This window comes from Molossus molossus, unplaced genomic scaffold, assembly GCF_014108415.1.
Source record: "Molossus molossus isolate mMolMol1 unplaced genomic scaffold, mMolMol1.p scaffold_m16_p_8, whole genome shotgun sequence".
Taxonomy (NCBI): Eukaryota; Metazoa; Chordata; class Mammalia; order Chiroptera; family Molossidae; genus Molossus; species Molossus molossus.
The window spans coordinates 96,266,629-96,286,880 of NW_023425402.1; the positions used below are offsets into that span (position 1 = coordinate 96,266,629).

The following is a 20,252-nucleotide window of genomic DNA, read 5'->3' on the forward strand; positions in this document are numbered from 1 at the left end:
AGTCATGGTCCACAAATGTAGCTAAATCTTTTATTAAAAGTAAGCTTTGCCTAGGAATCACACATATGTTTATATGTGATATATTTAAGTAAATAAACTCTTCCACCTTTTTTGACATGTATTCTATATAGAATCAGATTTTTCCAAAGTTAAGGAATAGTAAGAAGACCCCGATTTAAATATCACTTATCACTTAAGTAATATAACACCTTTTAATTTTTTAAATATTGTATTAAATCTTGCTTTCTAAGAAATATGTCATATTCTAAGATTTTTTTTCTACTCTAGGTACAAAGTATACCTTTCTAACCTTATAAAAATTTTCTGAAATCCAATAGTATAAGTAATATAAAATGTTGGTGCCAAATCAAAAATGTTAGAAATATAAAGCTTTTTTGAAGTAGTCACTGAAGGAGACTAAGTCTGCTTGGAATTTTAATATATGTATTGATTGTTTACATTGACTTAGCAGTGAATCAAAAAATCAGAAGTACTTACACAATGGAATACTATGCAGCTATAAGAAAGAAAGATCTCTTACCCTTTGAGACAACACGGAAGATCCTGGAGAGTATTATGCTGAGCGAAATAAGCCAGTCAGAAAAAGAAAAGTACCACATGATCTCACTTTTTGTGGTTTACTATAAACAAAATAAGCTGTCGAACAAAGTAGATCCAGAGTCATGGAAGTAGGGAACAGACTGACAAACCTCAGAGGGATGGGGAGATGGGGAGATGGGAAGAGATAAACCAGAGAATGTCTATGCATATATGCACAACCAATAGACACAGACATTAGTTTGGGGGAAGCAGAAAGGGAGTGGGAGTGGGGCGGGAGGGTCAATGGGGAAAAGAGGGGGACTTCTGTAATACTTAAAACAATACAAAAAATTTGCCCATCTTTACCACATTAGTTATCTTCTCTTCTCCTTAAGGATACATTCAAGGATTGACAGTACTTTAAATAATTGTCTTTTAGCTATCACTCAGAGTTCTGTAGTCAGTGTTAGTTTATTCTATTTATTCCAGATACTTTAGAAGTAAAACTGAGTAACTCTGCTTTACTCTTAGACTCTCACTAGAATTTGTTTTTGTAACTTGAAGGTAAAATTTGAATTTAGGGTAAACAGCATAAATAGTTAAAGGGAAGAGGAAAACATTGTCTTATTCACTTAATTGCTTAATGAAAATCCTCCAGCCCCATTTTAGACTTATTAAAATAGTTTTCTGAGGATGAGGTTCAGAAATCTGCTTAAAAAAATCTGATGATATTAATTTTGAAATCCTCCTATAGTAAGTAGCAATAGTTAAAAGTGTTATTCAATTTGAAATTTATGGTATTACTCAAAACATGAACATTCTTTTTTTTTTTTTTCATCCTCACCTGAGGACATTTTTCCATTTTTTGTACAGATAGAGTGGGAGGGAGAGAGAGGAAGAGAGACAGAGAGAGAAACATCGACGTGAAAGGGACACATCGAGTGGCCGCCACCCGCACGACCAACCAGGGCTGGGGACAAAATGCAACTGAGGTACATGCCCTTAGTGGGAACCGAACCCGGGTCTCTCCGGACTGCAGGCCAACGCTCTAACCGCTGAGCCAAACCAGCCAGGGCAAAACATGAACATTCTTAAAATACAGCACCTTATTGTCATGTAGAAATCAGCATTATTAAAAAGTCTTTAAACAATGAATAATCGGGATAAACTTGTTTTCATCCACTGAAGACAATGGAAGTTTAAGAGTTCTGACAGGCTGGACTAAGCTACTAGTCATGTCACTATACCTGGTAGCCATTGGAGGAAAGTAACTCAAATCTCTCTTGCCTATACCCCCAAATGATACAACCTAGAAATTAATAATTTAAATGTAAAAGCAAGAAATAAAACTACAGAAACTTTAGCACTTTTAAAACTAGGACAACAGTCCCAAAATGGGATCACTTATTCTAAGCCCTACATCACCAAAACCAAAATGTAATTGCACTTTCGGTCTCTCCCAGAAATGGAATCTTAAACCAGTTGATCAGGAATCACCTGATCAGTCACTAGGCAGGCAATCTTCTTGACTGACCCTTGTCATGTCCTAAAGGAAAGCCAGTATACCTTTTATTAGTATAACTATCTTGGTTGGCTCCCTCCGCTTTTGAAAGTCATTTTCTACAGCATCTCAGAATGCCTTTCTGTCTGTTAGATGAGTTGCTGGCAGATTCATATATTGTTGAATAAAGCCAATTATATTTTTAAAATATACCTAGTTGAGTTCTGTTTTTTTAATAGCATGAATAGAAAAAACAATTTTAATATTGGATTCAGAAAATTATTTTTGCACCTTCAAATGCTTAAAGCCAAAGAGGAAAAAATTGATACATTTGGGTACATGAATATATCTTGTAGAGCAAGACAATATAAGCAAAATTATAACAAGCAACAGACAAAAATTATTTGAAATGCATTTTATTCAGTGAGGGCTAATAAGCAGGATAGTAAAAACTATAAGACAATTAGTAAAAATAGGCAAAGAATGTAAAACTAGCATCCTACAAAAGAGGCAATTCGTGCATCAAATCTTAGTAACCAGTAGGCATAAAGAAATAAAGCAAAGTGTTATCAGATTCACAAAGAAATGTATGGCTTTGGTTGTATCCCTGATGGTGAGCATACCAGAAAATAGGTGTTCATACTCCGCTGAGCAGATTTGTTTTGATAGCTTCCTCCAAGTTTCCCTCCTGTGTTGCTGTTCACTTTACACTCTTAGACCATGTCTTGCAGGGAAGTGGAATTGCTATTGTTGGAAAAATATAATAAAAACAAAATCTCCTGACTCAGAAAACCTCTCCCAAAAGGTAGAAGAGAGGGAAAGCAGAGTTATCACTGGGAAAGCGTGAGACCAGACCGTTGGCATCACAGGCAGTCCTCGGAGAGGTTGCAAAGGCCCTTCAGGAGCCGAGCAGACACAACTCCTTCCACGCCAATTCTCAAGGTAAACAATAGCCCTCAGGTAACGGGGCTTGCCAGCAGCCATTTGTCACGCACAGTTCATCCTAAACTGGCTTGATAATTGGTGACTATCTGTGTTAGCTAATTGGCTTTATCCAAAGGAAAAAGAAACTTCTCTCTTTAGGGCATGAAGTAGTTTTGCAAGTTGGTGGGAGGCTCCTCTCAAAGTTATGCTCCTCCCCTTCCAAGACACTGGGAAATAAGGGTCCCATCTCCCTTGATAATTATATTTCTAAAAGATGGCTTCAAGGTCCTTGAGAAAGCTGGCAGAGGCTTATTTAGCTTTTTAAAAATGATCTTCATACATCATTTTCACACACCAAGAGAGAAAGAACCTGGTTTGAAAGTAAATACTCTCCAAAACGGTAGGGAGGCGGCAGGGGTGGGTCAGGTCTCTTGCCTTAATTTCAACAGGAGAATTAAGCCATATTTTTCATTTGTATTTGCCCTCACTATCAACCCAGGATAAACGTGCCTATGTGTACAAGGGAGAATACAGAGAAGCCTCTTCACTGCAGCATTGCTTAGATGTGCAAAAAAACACTTCAGATTGAGTAAACTGTGACGAGAAATCGCTGTGTGTTAGTTCACATTTGAAGGTCATTTCGGTTAGTTCAGGCAGACCCCGCGGAAGATTCTGAGCCTGAAATCTACCTTCATCAGCAGAGAGCAGGGAAGGGCCCAAGTCAGACTGGCCGCTCCAGTCGGCTCCTTAATAGAGTTTATTACGGGAAACTTACAGACGAGGGCCAACTTGGGCAACTGAAGCACAGAAGAGACCCCCATGCCACTTGACAGGCACCAACAGAAATTCTATAAAGGGGGAGATAGTCACGTGTGTGAGCAGGTCAGGACAAGGCCCTGTTCCAAGAGGCAGCACATGGCAGGAGGCCGCGGAGGGGCTGATTCGTGTCAGACTGAACATCCTTACCATCGGTCTAACTGGCTGCAGAAAGCCAGCCCCCCATTTTGGCCCTGGTCCAGCTCGTGGGTCAGGCAAAGGTCACGGCTTGGACCAGTCTGTCCTCCACAGTTTGGGAGTTTTTGTTCAATATTTAATCCGAATGAATTGGCGGTATAACGTTGAGTTGGTTTGTCTCTCAGGTGGTTGGATTTGATCTCGGAACCCGGAGTGGAGTTGAACGCCAACACCTTTCTGTGGATTGACAAGACACCTTTTCCATGTGGTCCACTGAGTGTCGCCATGCGCTTGGACTTGGAACCTGTGTTCTGGGGGCGGCTTTCAGCAGAAACTGCTGGCTGTGTCATGTTGAGCAAGACAGTAAAAATGTACGATAACCATCACTGAGTACAGTTCAATAAGATATTTTGAGAGAGACCACATTCACATAACTTTTATTACAGAATATGTTATAATTATTCTATATTATTATTATGGTTAATCCCTTAACATAACACATTTATAAATTAAACTTTATTATAGATATGTATATACAGGAAAAAACAGTTTGTATAGAGTTCAGTCCTATCTGTGGTTTCGGGCATCCACTTACAAAGTAGCCCTCATGGAAAAAAGGGGACTAACTGTAGCATTACTTCCATACTTCTATTTCCTTATGCATTTCTCCTGGAACCTCATATATGTAGGATTACATAGTAAATACTCATATTTTGCTTCTTTCACTAAACCTAATGTTTTTATGATTTATCTATGCATGTATCTATACTTCATTCCTTTTTATTTCTGAATTGTATTACTGGAGTTATCATATTTTGTTTGTTCTACTGATGGACATTTAGGTTATTTCTAATTTTTGCTATTATAAATAGAACTACTCTGTACTTTCTTTTACACATATTTATGTGACCATGTGTTTTCATTTCTTTTAGGTAAATAGCTAATTCTGGAATTGCTGGCTATTAAGTTATATGTGTGTTCAACTTTATAAGAAACTGCCGAATAGTTTTCTAGAATTGTTCCCCATTGTCAGTGACTTAGAACTGCAGTTGCTTGGCCTCCTCTCAACATTCAATATTTGTATTTGTTGGTTTTTGCTTCATAATAAACATCTACTTAACTTAGAGTCATAAAATAACACTGCTCTAGCCAGCGGATTGGAACTGGATGGCCTAGGATGGCCCTTGTGTCTTGGTGGTTATCTCATCGTCCGCTGGGAGGACAGGCACTGCTCGGCCTTGTGTGTTTCCAAGTCTAGAGAGGAGTCATCCACATGGCAGCTGGCTTGCAAAATCAGCAAGAACAAGCAAGCTCTAATACATTTTCACTTTCTAATCCTTTGCTTGGCTCATGTTTGCTAATGTTTCAATAGCCAAAGAAAGTCTCATGACCAAGAACATATTTAGTGGGTGAAGAAATAGACTCCACCTTTAATAGGAAGAACTGAAAGGTTACACCGGAAGAAAGTACTGCTACAGGGACAGAAAGTATTTGAGGCCTTTTTGCAATCTACCACAATCTGCCCTTTGGCCACAAATCATTTTTATTCTCTTCACATGAAAATGATAAGTATTCTCATTCCAGAACTCCCAAAAGCTTCATTTCAATGATGTCATCAGACTCAGAGTTGAGGATCTTCAGCTAAATCAGATCCAAATGCAGATGAAGTGTCAAGAACTATAGTAATCAAGGGTTAGCCAGGGAAGCAGAGCTAACATGAGTGTTACTGGAACAAAGCATTTACTAGAGAAATTAAACCTTACACAAAAGTGAGACTGGATGGACTAAATGGACAGGTTTTAGAAGGATCAGGAAAAGAGTCACTAACAAGTCTACCTATGGTACTGGTGCAGGTAGATGAGTTAGAGCTTGCAAGGACTTCTGAGAAACAGGCACGTCCAGCCACTGCAGTAGGACAAAGAAGAGGACGTTTATGGCAAGCTCTGTGGATAACTGTTGCCTTTGTGTAGCTACCATTTTTGTAGGTCCACAGTCAAGCATCTGATGGTAGAATTGGGACGACTACTGTTGATCAGCTGGATGAAAACTTGAACAATTTGGCAAAATAAGATCATACTGTGACCCAGTGGATGCAGCTGAATCACTCTGGTACTAAACCTGACACCAATAAACTTTTGACAGTAGTGACCACTGCTTTATTTATATGCTTTAAGTCATACACAAGTAACTCTTTTGAACAAATCTAAAACAGGAAATAAAATTCTGAGAAATGTAGTCCTCAGTTTAACCAGGTTGACATAGAATAATCCAATATATTATTTATAACTTTTTTTTTCTAGTGTCAGCATTGTAGAAAATCTGTAGCTACTCATTTTATCTCATTGAGTTTTAATTTACACTACCCTAATGACTGTGCTTATTAGCCATTTATGTACTTTATTTTGTGAATGTCAAAAGTGTATGCTAATTTTTATTGTTTGTCATCTTTTTATTGTTGAATTTAAAAAATTCTTTATATATTTTAAATAAAAGTATTTTGTTGCATAAATATATTGCAATGCATTTATCCCATTAAGTCTTGCCTTTTAATTCTTCTTAATAATGACTATTTTTGAGCAGAAGTTTTTAATTGGAATGAAGTTTAATTTATCACATTTTTATTATGGTTAGTTATTTCTGTGCTCTAAAAAGTCTTTGACTACCTAAAGGTGGCAAATATATTGTCTAATATTCTCTTTAAGAAACCTTTTAGATGAAATTTATTGTTTAGATCTACATTCCATCTTGAGTTCATTTTTGTATGTAAAGTGATGTATTGATTAAGTTACAGTATTTTCTGTATAGACATGCAGTTCTGGTACTATATGTTGAAAAACACATACAATCTTTTCTATCCACATTAAGTTTAATTGGTACGTTTGTAAAATTATGTTAAACCACATTTCCTTGTATATGTATCTATTCCTGGAGTTCCTATTTTGATTAATGAATTTTTTTCCATATCAATAATTATTATGGTTTTATAGTAATTCTTCAAATAAAAATTCTTCCAAATTGGTTAAATTTAAAATGAATGAGATATCGATAGATAGATAGAGATAGATAGATATTATTCTAGGTCATTGGCATTTTGATATAAACATCAGTACCAGATTGTCAATTTATACCAAAAAATAACCTCCTAGAGTTTTATGGAAAATGCATTGATTCTATAAAATTTTGGAGGAAATTGACATTTTTATAATATTGAGTGTTCTAACCTATGAATATGATGTATTTTTCCATTTATTTGGGTCTTCCTTTAACTTTAGCAATAAAATTTTCAGGTGGAAGCCATATATAGCTTTTCAAAAATTTATTACTATTTCTTCTTGCTGACATTGTAAATGGTATTATTTTAAATTCAGACTCCACTTCAATATATTTTCAATGGAGCAGCCAGATTATTATTACCAAAATAAAAGTTAGATAATGTCACTCCTCATTTCATAGCTAAAAAAAAATGGCTTCTTTTTTCAAGCATAGTAAACCTAAATATGTTTAATAACCTGAAAAGTCCTACATCATTCTGCCTCATGGCCTCCAAGAAATTGTTACCCTTGTTTCCTCTCTAGCAACACACTGACCTCTTTGCTGTTTCTTCAATGCCTCCCTCCTCAGAGACTTTCATTGTTGTTTCCCTTGTTTGAAACAGTGTATTCCAAATATACCCGTGCCTCTTTTCTTGGCTGTCTTCAGGTCGCTCTTCAGATGTCACCATATCACCCTACTCTTGACCACTTTATGTGGAATAAACATGACTCACCACCTCATCATGTCCAATTTTTCTGGGCGACTTTACATTTTGATTAGCTCAGGCTAGACACCCCCTGCTTATGCCTGCTGGCCTTGCATCGCATCCAGCTTTCAACTCTTTTTGTTTTAAAAAATTGTACCCATTTGAATAATAAATGATTTATCACCTACCTTTATCCTTATTCATTTTTCTTCATGGCATTTATTCATTATGTGTCATATGGGACATCCTCATGTTAATTTGTTTTGTAGCTCTCCTGAGGGGACTGTAAATTTTATGTAACAGAGTCTGTTTTTATTGTTGACTGTTTTATCTTCAACCCTTCAAACATCACCCAGCACCTAGTACTCAGTAAATATTTGCTGTATTAAGTAAATGATTAATAAGTATACTAACTGAAAGACTTTGGGAACTCTGTCTTTTGGACTTCTGTAAAGGCAACTCATAGGTTAAACAAGGTCGTTAAGACCATTCCAGGTCGACAATACAATGCTTACATGTGAAACCTCCTTGCTAATACAAATTTCATTTAAGTCAACAGTTGCTCTGTGTGGAGCAAGAACAGTAGAGCAATGTTTATCATAAACTAGAGTCATCATCTAAAGCAATAAAAGACATTGTTCCAAAATTTCATCTAAGCAACATGAATTGACTTAAAAATAATAACCAGGGTGATTTTTCTTCCCAGAAGACTCCAGCAAAAACCCTTCTTAATTATTTTCTGACCTAATTAAGTTTGTTTCCTTACATTCCAGTTATATTAAAAATATATTTTTATGGGAATGGGTAAAGTAATTCAGGGAAATTACTTATGCGGATGACCCCCATATTTTTATCTCCAGTTAGACAGCCCCCTGAAGTCCAGACTCACATATCTAACTGCCTCTGTGAACTCTCTATTGTGTTTCTAGTAGGCCATTCACACTGAGCATGTTCAAAACTAAACTCATTTTCTCTCAAAAGCTAATGCTCCAAAGTTTATCTCATTTCAGAGGATGGCAGTTTCATTTTTTAAGTTGCTCAAGACAAAATCCTTACTGTCATCCTTTTATTCCCTTTTATCTCATATCCCACATCACTCTATCAGCATATCATTTTATCTATACCTTCAAATTCACTGAGGGTCAGTCCACTGTCACCATTCTACACATCTGCAGTGTAGACAATATTGCATTTGTCTGAATTGCCATAGTAGCGTTGTAACGACTTTTCTCAGCTTTTGCCCTCCTTACCCCTCAATGCCCACCCATGCTTATTTTCATCACAGCATCCCTAAAGATTGCTTTAAAGCCTAAATCACATCATGTCAATTCCCTGTCCCAATTCTTCTAATTGCTTCCATTTGACTCAGAACAAATGCAGTGTTCCCCACAGGGGCCTCTAGGATCTGCCGCTCCACCACCTCTCTTCACGTTGTACAACTTTCCTCCTTGCTTTGTTTGCTCTGCTCATGGAGGCATAGAACACACCACATACCCTCTTACCTCAGAAAGCTCTTTCTACTGACCTTGCCTAGAATACTCTTCGCCTCAGAGGTCTGCATGGCTTGATCTCTTACACACCAGGTCTCCCTTCAAATGTCACATTATCAGAGGAGCCATTCCTGTGCCCACCATGTAAAATATCAGCTTCCTCCCTAGTTCCCGATTTCCTATTTCCTTTACCCTAATTCCTTTCTCGCGCTTAGTAACTGGCCCCATCTGACATCTGTAACAACACAATATATTTTTGTATATGTTTATTGTCTGTCTTTCTCACCTAGAATGTAAGTTCATGAGACCGAGGGCTGAGCTGCTCTCTCTTTCCATCCCCTGAAACCGAGACTGGAACATAGTAAATGTTCAATAAATAGTCCTTAAATGAAAGAACGAGTGGATCTAGTTATTAAACAGAACATTTATTATCTAATGCCTTCTTCTTCCAGTCTTTCACTTTAGTTTCATTAAAAAAAGACTCAATGAAACACATTTACTTTAAATGTTATCTTTAAATTAATGTGCATTTTTAAATTGTTTTTTACAAAAACTCGTCTATAAAGCTGAAAATAGGCACAAACAGGGTGACGTGCCCAATCACACTTGTAAGAATCATCCTTCGCTGGCAAACACACGCTTGAAACCTAAGGCCGATGACAAGGGCGGTACCAGTCGTCCTGAGCGCTCAGAGGAGAGCGGAGGGCTGGCCCAGTCCGGAGTGTTTCGATGCTCTCCCACTGTTCCCAGTACAAATGCTCACTTCTTGCTGCTTTAGTTCTGCAAACAACCACAAAGTGTAAGCCCTGATGCTCTCTTCAAGTCGATCGGTTCTCCACTGAAGCACTCTACTAAGACCTTCCCCACCAAAGTGATTTTTAATCCTGGGAGTGCTGGTGTTTGTGTTAGCACTAAAAAGGATCTGAAACTCCATCTAGTCCAGCCTGACAATTTCTTAAGTGAGGAAACTGGAACTCAGAGAGGAGAAATGACTTATCCAAAACCCCTCAGAGGTGCCCCTAGAGCCCTCCAGTTCCCCATTCCTGCCCATTCCTGTTAGTCTGTACTGCCCTGTATTTCATCAGCCTGGTTTCATATTAATTAAATATAAGAAATAACCTAGCCCTGGCCGGTTTGGCTCAGCGGTAAGAGCGTCGGCCTGCGGTCCTGAGAGACCCGGGTTCGGTTCCCGCTAAGGGCGCGTACCTCGGTTGCAGTTTGTCCCCGGCCCTGGTCGGTTGTGCGGGTGGCAGCCACTCGATGTGTCCCTTTCACGTCGATGTTTCTCTCTCTCTCTCTGTTCCTCTCTCTCCCTCCCACTCTACCTGAGCAAAAAATGGAAGAATATCCTCGGGTGAGGATAAAAAAAAAAAAGAAATAACCTAAATGTCCAACAACAAAACAATGGTTAAGTATATTCAAATGATGGTTTACTACACAACTACTAAAAATTATTAAATGACATGGGCAAATATTGGCAACATAACAAACCGAAAAAAAAAAAAAATAGTATAGTCTCCATTTTACAAAATTGTTGTGTATATAATGAGAAGGCTCCATACATCAAAATGTTATTGAATGTAATTTCTGGAAGATGGAAGTATAGATTTTTTCTTGTCTTTACACTTTTATAATTCCAAAATTAATACTTTTATAATAAAAGAGTATTTTTAAGGGAATATTTTAAACTTTCCCCCTGCACCATACTTTTGATTAATTTTAAAGTCTTCATTTTTAAACACTAAGATATATTTATAAATGTTAATTTTTTTGTATAAATAACATTCATAAGATATATGAGATATCAATATGTGGAAAATTGAACAAACTTCATAGATGTAAAGAGCTACTAGAAATTAAGTGGAGAGAGAATAACTTTTAATGATCTTAACCAGTTATGTAAGGTGAAGATTTTTTGGAGTAAATATAAACCTTATTATAATATGAAACCTTATTTTTTTCCTTGTAATGCCCATCTTAAAATTATAGTTCAAACTATTTTTTACCCTCCCCCAAATCTTTGAAATATTTTGAAGCCCTTATAGATCATCATAACACAAAATTCTGTGCAACCCAAGTTATTTTAGGACTTTCATATGGATAAGCAATGGTGTATATAGGAGAATAACTATGCTGTTTTGTTTTGTATTTAATAAGTATCTCAATCAATCACCACAATAATCAGTTATAACCATTTTTTAGATGAGTACAATGAGGTTCAGAGAGTGTAAATAGTATGTAATGGAGCTGGGTTGAAACCCAAGTCAACATGCCAATCAAGTCATGCTATACTGTCTCCATATAATGTTTTAAATTAATTTGGTGGCATTTCTGTGCACAAGTGACCAAGCAGGGATGTTGGTTCCAGGGTTCTTTCGTCTCCTCTCTCACTCTTTGCTGGGCCTCTGAGAGCAACCACCTCTCTCTCGCTGTTCACACCTTCTTGCTGCAGCAAGTCACCCAGGGCTGCTCTACGATCCTGAAGTTGTCACTCCTCTGTCCTGTGCCCATGTGTCCTTGACCTCAGCTAGATACTCGTTTCCAGTCCAGCGCACTGAGGACAGTCCCTTGGATATCTTCACATGGGGCTTCCATTGCTTGGTCCACATCTTTTCTATAGAAATCATTGTGCTGTCTTGTATCGGTTCTAGTTTCTGTTTGCACCACAGGATTATACGTTCTTCAGGGGCAAGAACCAAATCTTATGACTCCACTGAGGAATGCCCAAAGCATAAAATTAATTCTCCAGATAAATTAAATCTCCATAAAAATACAATTAAGTGAAAGTTGCAAAAGAAAGAAATATTATTATTCATAGATATGATAGTAGCATCACACAAGGTAAAATTTACAATGTCTTGTAGCTAAAAAAAATGTATCAAATAAGCAGGAAAAATATTCCCCATTACAAGGAGAAAATATAAATCAACTGAAACTGACCCAGAAATGGCATAGGTGATAAATGGCATAGGTGATAAATAGGTCATTAAAAGTTATTATAATTATAGTTCATATTTTTAAGATGGCAACAGACCTCCAGTGTCTTTATAATTGCTGTTTCCCCAAGCTGTCATAGGCCTGACATGTACCTGTCAGTGCATCCTCTTACGCTAATACCGTCCTAGTTTACCACAGGTCAAAGTTGAACAGTAGCAGTGCGATTTCATGTCAGGGACGTCAATGCTCCGTCTAGCACTGGTGACAGACTCTGACCCGTGGGTCAGCCCTGAAATTCTATTTTAAGATTTTCCCTTTTACTGTGATTTTAATCAATTTGATTATAAATGTCTTTGGATGTAGTTTTATTTTTTTTTAATGTTCATTAGACTTAGGGTTTATTGAGCTTCTGGGATTTATAGCTTTTATAAAATTTGGAAAATTTTCAATCATTTTTCCATATCTTTTTCTCCTACCCACGTACCTTCCCTGTCTGTTCAAGAGACTCCAACTCCACATATATTAGTCCACTTGAAGTTGTTCGATAGTTCTCTGATGCTCTATTCTTCTTTGCTAAATCATTTTTCTCCTCCTTTTTATTTTAAGTTGTTTCTGTTGTTGTCTTCAAATTTGCTAATCTGTTCTTCTGGAATATCTGATCTGCCATTATTTCCATCCAGTGTAGTTTTTCAACATCGACATTGTATTTGCAGCTTTAGATGTTCTGAAGATGAACTTAACATAGCTTCTTAAACATATGGCATACAGCTGTAAGTATTTTAATGTTCTGTATGCTTATTCCACCATCCATATTTTTGCTGAGTCATTTTAAATGGTTTGATCTTGTTCCTTTTAATGGGATGTATTTTCCTACTTCTTTTTATGCCTAAGAATTTTTATTGAACAGCATTCATTTTTAGTTTTACCTGTTGGGTGCTGGTTATTTTTATATCCCTCATAAATATCCTTAAGGTTTGTTCAGTGAAGCTATTGACTTACTTAGAAATAGTTTGATCAGTTCAGGTCCTGTTTTTAAGGTTTATTAGATGGGACCAGTGAAGCATTTAGTCTAAGATAAGATTTCTCCCACTACTGAGGGGGCAAAACTTCATACCCCGTTTCCTGTGAACTATGAGGTTTTTCCAGTCATGCTCGTGAGAACAGGCTCATGTGAGCTCAGAGAAGGTGCGCTTTGAACCCTTTCATGTGGGTCTTTCTGTGGTCTCAGAGCATTTCCTCGTGAGCATGCGCAGATCCGTACTCAGGTGACACTGAGGGTCTGGCCTCCGAGGGTGTCCTCCCTGCCACTCTCCCCTCCACATACTTTGTTCAGGAAACTTCAACTGCCTACCCTCACTGGACTCCAGTGTCCCCAGGCCAGGTGCGCCACCAGGCTCTGCGTGAGTTCCCCGCACTGTGCCAGAGCCTCCCTGCAAGCCGGGACAATGATGAAGCCCACCTTTGTTGTTTTCCACCTCTTGGGGATCACTGCCTTTTATTGCTTATTAACCGATGTTGTCATATATTTTATTTTCTTTATTAGTTATTGCATGTGAGAGGCTAAATTCACTCTCTGTAACTTCATCTCCTTTTGAAGCAGAAGTCTTCCCAAATCTCGTTTTAGAGTCAGCTTCCTAGAGTCACACCTGATATCAGCTGTTCCAGGCCTGTTCCCAGGAAACAGATCCTAACACCCTGAGATTTGCATGTACAGTGTTCTCTGCAACATCTCCAAGAATGAAAGGCAAGCAGGATTGGACAGGAGGAGACGTTAAAGTGCGATGTTGTGACAGATGCCTGTACCAAGAGTAAGGGAGCTCTGGATAGAAAATGACCTTTCAGGGCTGTCCCAGGTGTATCCCTAGTGAGATGCACAAGGCTGTCAGGGAGAAGGTATAATCTTGGGTTGAGTGAGGTGGCTCTCTCTGATAGGGGAATGAGTGCCTTTGTCTAGAAGGGGGATCTGGATTAGTACCACCCGCTGCGTGGGTAACTGCAATATTATTCAAATGCAGGTTAGTTTGCACCCTGACGAAGTGTTTTATTACATAAGGGAAAGTATTGCTTCTTATTTCAATAGCTTATGAAAGTGGAAATTGTTTTTCAGCTAGTATCATGAAAACAACTTATTTCCTCATTATCCCATTTTTAAGACTCTCTACTCAGAATTTCCTTTCCAAGATAACTAAACTATAAGTTAAGGTTTGCCCAGAATAACGAGGCTTTTGCTGGCAGGGACAACAGGTTTCATGTCTGCAGGGTCCACATCTTCCATAACTGTGGGCTCTGTAGAGACTGAATATTAGGGGACAAAACTAAGTGGCAATTTATAATAATATTTTCAATGACATGTAGTAAAATTTTTCTGCACTCCTACTGATTCAAGGAGGCAGTATAGTGGAGAGCTTGAGTGTTCACAGGCATAAAATGTTAGTTATGCAAGGTGAATATTGTCTAGAGAGCTGTTCTACAACATTGTACCTACAATTAGCAATACTATGTTGTACACTCAAAAGTTTGTTAAGAGGGTAGATCTTGTGTTAAGTGTCCATGCCATAATAAAAAACATAATATAACACAAGAAAATACATGACAAGAAAATATAATACCATACCATACCATACCATACCATACCATACCATACCATGCCATGCCATGCCATACCATACCATACCATACCATACCATACCATACCATACCATACCATACCATACCATATGTGTGCGCTCGGAGACCAGACTGCTCATCTTCACATGCTGGCCCTCCTCCCTCTGTGCTCTGGGCTTTGGACAAGTTGCTATGCCTTTCTATAAATCACTTTGCTTCTCTGTAAAATAGGTTGACTGTGAGCATTAAGGAGTCAGAGGCAGAATAATATGGTTATATGGAGGATTGGTCTGGTGTTAACCTCATTGGCTTGGATCCTCACTAATTTAATTAACCCCCTCTGCCTATTTTCTCACTTAAAAAAGAGAGACTGTAATAAAAATAAAGTGCTAGGGTGTTTATAAGGATTGAGTTAACACAGAAAAAAGTGGGAGCTCTGACTATTAGATGCTGAAGAGGCTTGCAAAGCTTAAATCGGATTTGCTGAAGAGTAGAAGTGGGTCCTGCCTGCTCTAAGGGCCCATACAATCTAGTAAATGAGAAGGGCCAGGTCAAAATTAATCATACATGTAGAGTTTATGCTTTCTCATTTGATTGGGTAAATTCTAGGCAAGTTTATAAGTGACCTAATGGAAAAGAGGTGGCTGAACAGCACTATCTATATAATTTCCTCTGACTGTGAGTCCAAGTTTCTGAAGCGACTTAGAGCTATGGCTTTAAGGAACAGAAATGCTGCCCCTCTCCCGGCCCTACCCCCATCCCTTTCCCCTGCCCAGTTCCAGTCGTCTAGGACTCCCAGTGGTGGGTGGAGAAGTGGTTACCAAAGCTCACTTCCCCATTTCAGCAATTCCCAAGTGGTCCACAGAAAGAGGCCTGAACTGGCATGGGGAAGTGAGCATTTCTACCACTTCCCTACGAGGGCTATGGAAGTCAAAGAGTTCTTCCTCAAAAATTAAGTATAGAGTGGAGAGAGGCTGAGCCTCAGGGCAATCACCTGCATTTGCCCTGCTCAGGGGTGACTCGGAGTCACGTCACAGCGAGGACAGTCAGCCTGAAGACCTGCAGGAAGGAGTCAGGTCACAGCGAGGACAGTCAGCCTGAAGACCTGCAGGAAGGAAAGCCTGTGCAGTCAGGTTGTTCTTGCTCCTCCACCTGCCCCAGCTCAGGCACGTCCCTTACCTGTCTGCAGTTCAGGCTTTTTCACTTATGAAGTAATGATAATATTAGCCATCATTATTTGAGTGCTTATGATGCTCCAAACACAACATTTGAGGTAAGCACTATTTTCTCCTTTCCACGAACGGAGGAAAATGGAATTCAAAGAGTTTAAGTAACTTACCCAGGGCAAGACTCAGTACTTACACTCTTTACATTCAGGTGTCTCTAAAATGTATGCTCTAAGGAGCTAGAACCATCCCCCCCACCCCCCAAGCCTGGTATGTAGCAGGAACTCAATAAATCACAGCTACCATTAACATTTCAAAATGGCATTGACCATGATTACCATCAGTATTGAAGAATATGGGATCAAATAAAAAGAAAAGATAGATGTAGGACCAATTGTCCTTTTCATACTGGCACATAAAAATGCCATCTTAAGGTTATTGAGGAAAATATTTGCCTCTTAGAATTATGGTTTGACTAGAGTTTAAATCCATAAGGAAAAGAATTCCATTTATGCGTGCTGCATATATAATATAATAAAGGCGAAAGAAGATGGCACTAGAAATTAATAAGAGAAAAAGGTACCCTTGTGCACTGTTGGTGGGACTGTAAACTGGTACAGCCAGTGTGGAAAACAGTATGAAGTTTCCTCAAAAAATTAAAAATAGAGCTGTCCTATATCTCAGCAATTCTACTTCTGGGTATTTAATTGAAAAAAGACAAAAACACTAATTTGAAAAAATATATGCACTTCTATGTCCATTGCAGCATTACTTACAATTGTGAAGATATGGAAATAGGCTAGGTATCTATTGATGGGTGAATGGATAAAGAAAATGTGGTATATATACAATGAAATATTACTCAGCCATAAAAAATCTTGCATTGGCCACCCCATGGGGGGAATGAAAGGGTACTACGCTAAGTCAGACAAAGATGAATACTGTATGATTTCATTTACATGTGAAATATTTAAAAAGATAGATAAACAAAGTATAAGCAGACCCATAGATACAGAGAACAAGCTGGTGGTTGCCAAAGGTGAGTAGGTGGGGAAGGGGGGGGATCTAGAAAAGAAAGAAAGAAATAAGCACTTTATAACTTTTCCAAAAAATTTTATTACCTCAAGCAGCAAACACCATGGAGAAGACTGGTGGCAGCAGATAAAAAGGCCTGAGACACAAAGGCGCTGCTGAAGACCTCAGGAGGATGCCGTCATTGAGGATGGGGTGACGGAAAACAGGGTCCAACCCCCAGTAGTGCTTGCCTTTCCTCCAGGCTTCGGCATTTCGGAGATCAAGAACAAACAGTGGCGACACTTAATGTTCACGCAGTGGAAACAGCAGCAGCAGAAGGAGAAGTTGGCAGCTAAGAAAAAAACTCGAGAGAGAGAGAGAGTCTCTTGGTGATAAGGCTCCACCAAAGCCTATACCCTAGACCACTGACCACCAGCGAGTGTATGATGAAATCACAGTAGACCCTAGTGATGAAGAGGTTGCTGATGATGAAGCTACAGATGAATTTGCTTCTTATTTCAACACACTTCTCCCAAGATTCTCGTTACAACATCTGATAGACCTCATGGGACAACAGTAAGACTCGGTGAACAACTCTCCACAGTTATACTAGACTGATGTTTATTACAGAAGAGGACAAACTCTGAAAAAAGTTACCCCACAGTGCATTTCAAGAGATTTCACAGATCTGATTGTTATTAATGAAGATCATAAAACACCAAGTGGATTAATTCTGAGTCACTTGCCAAATGTCCCAACTGCTCATTTTAAACTAAGTGGTGTTCATCTGGGTGAAGAAATTAAGAGAAGAGACAAAGACTCTGCAGAGCACACACCTGAAATAATTCTGAATAGTTTTACAACATGGCGGGGTCATTCTGTTGGATGGATACTTGCATCTCTCTTTCCCTATAATCCTCAGTGTATCGGAAGGCAGGTTGGCACATTCCACAATCAACAGACTTTCAGATTTCACGGATACATATTCAACAGTGAAAAGAAAGTGGGAATTCAGGAACTTGGACCACGTTTCACCCTAAAATTAAGATCGCTTCTGAAAGGAGGCTTTGATTCTAAATATGGAGAATATGAATGGGGCCATGAGCCCTGGGAAATGGATACAAGTAGAAGAAAATTCCATTTATAAAGTACTGAAGGAATAGTACTGGATTTTGCTAAACAGGCCTATCTTGAATTTGTGACAAAGACTCTTCAAAATGGCATTTACTGATTTAATACACTTTCTTTCATGTTGGGACAAATTACCAAGTGCCATGAGTGACCACTCACTGTTTCTGTAGAAATACAAATAAAAATCATTTTGGTAAGAGTTTAAGTAGCAATTTTTGTTGTTGTTGTTGTGAGATGCACTGCGGAATAATTTTTTTCAGAGCCAGTTCTGTTCTGTAATAAACATGTGAGTTTGGTATGATTGGGGAGAGTTGTTCCAAGTCTTACTATTCTCCCATCATGTGTCAACTCCCTTGTTTTTTTATCTTAATTTAACATGAGAAAACAGTCTCTGAGTATAATAATGCTGTTTACCTTACACAGATGTTCCTGCCTTTAATGTTTCTTGTCCACACTCCACCACTAAGTAGCTGTATAACGTCCAGCAAGACACTTCTTTTCTCTTCTCTTGGTCTAGAGTTCATTACCTGTATAAGATAGGTGTGCTGTTGATCATTTGATTCCTAAGACATTTCTTCTCTAATGTCTTGGCATCTTCCAGTCATTAACCATGACTGCAGGGATGGCCTGTCCATGGGTTAGTTGCTTAAAATTGTGCTATTTTTACCCAGTAGTCTTCATCTATGACTATGGCTATGCATTTGATTACTCTGATAAGATTTTCTATTAAACGACATTTTCTCAAATTTTAGTCCTCTACTTTCATTCAGGAGAGTTCTCTAGAAATTTCATTTCTGGGCTAAGTGAGGTAGAGCCCTTAAGATATCTTCACTGTCGCCCTGGCCGGTTTGGCTCAGCGGTTAGAGCGTTGGCCTGCGGTCCAGAGAGACCCGGGTTCAGTTCCCGCTAAGGGCGCGTACCTCGGTTGCAGTTTGTCCCCGGCCCTGGTTGGTCGTGCGGGTGGCAGCCACTCGATGTGTCCCTTTCACGTCCATGTTTCTCTCTCTCTTTCTCTGTTCCTCTCTCTCCCTCCCACTCTACCTGAACAAAAAATGGAAAAATGTCCTAGGGTGAGGATAAAAAAAAAAAAAAAAAAAGATATCTTCACTGTCTTCACAAAAACAGATATTTGTAGGGCACTTCTTCCATCGTAACGTTAACGCTGCTCTCTTTGAAGTTATTTATCTTGCATATAGAAGGACATCACAGTTGTCCGGCTGGTGTGGCTCAGTGGTTGAGCGTCGACCCATGCATCAAGAAGTCACCAGTTTGATTCCTGGTCAGCACACATGCCCAGGTTTTGGACCCGATCCCCACTGGGGGGCATGCAGGAGGCGGCCAATCGATGATCTCTCTCTCATCATTTCTATCTCTCTCTCACTCTCCCTTCCTCTCTCTCTAAAATCAATAAAGAAAAAAAGAAATACATCAAAGTAAAAAAAAAAAAAAAGAAAGAAATACAACGAAGTTGCTGTCTGTTGTCATCTGTATAACCCCCAATGATGATTAGACTTGTCAGAGCAGTAGAAAGATTTGCTTTGCAGGAAGCTGCTTCTCCCCTGCAGAGCTGGGCCTCTGGGCATTGCCCATTCCAAAAGCAGGGTGTTGTTTCTTTATTTAAAGGTGTTTATGTCTAGGCTCATGGGAGAGGCCAACTAGTAACAGAGAATATAAACCTCAGGCCTGTGTATGGTGAAATCTGTCTGAAGTGAGATTGTATTGGGCCAGCACAATGCTTTGTTTTGTCTTAATGAATGTTAAAGTTTTTCCAGTCTAAGCATTTCTCAGCTTCATTCATTCCTTTATTTGCCTGCTCTTCGGAAACAGGGGCTTCCATGTTTAGGCTTTCATGGTGTGCTAAACATTTTACAAACATCTTATTTGTCCTCAAAACAGAATAGTGAGTAGGTATAAGTATAAACGAGTCAACTGGGACGCAGAAGGAAGATCTTGCCCAAGGTGAGATAGCTCATCAGTAAACCTCGGGTTGGATGAGCATTAATCTGGAGACTAATAGGTCTTGGTTTGCTTGGTTTGTGTCATTTGGCTCCAATGTCTTTTCAGTAAGTGTCTCAAGGGCCACTCGATTCTCTGACTGGGACTTTTTCTTTCATACGACCGAATAATCAAGACCCTGGACTTGTTTAATCACAGACATCAAACCATGAAGTGACTAAGGTGTCATGATCCTGCCTTCTCTGCAGGGATCCCCTTGCAGCCACTGTATTCAAATCACTGGCAAATTCAGT

General features: G+C 38.8%; 1 pseudogene; it reads left to right on the forward strand.

The window, feature by feature from the left end:
- The first annotated feature begins 16,996 nt into the window (after nt 1-16,996).
- On the forward strand, nt 16,997-18,019 carry LOC118621953 (annotated as a pseudogene).
- Nucleotides 18,020-20,252: the final 2,233 nt, after the last annotated feature.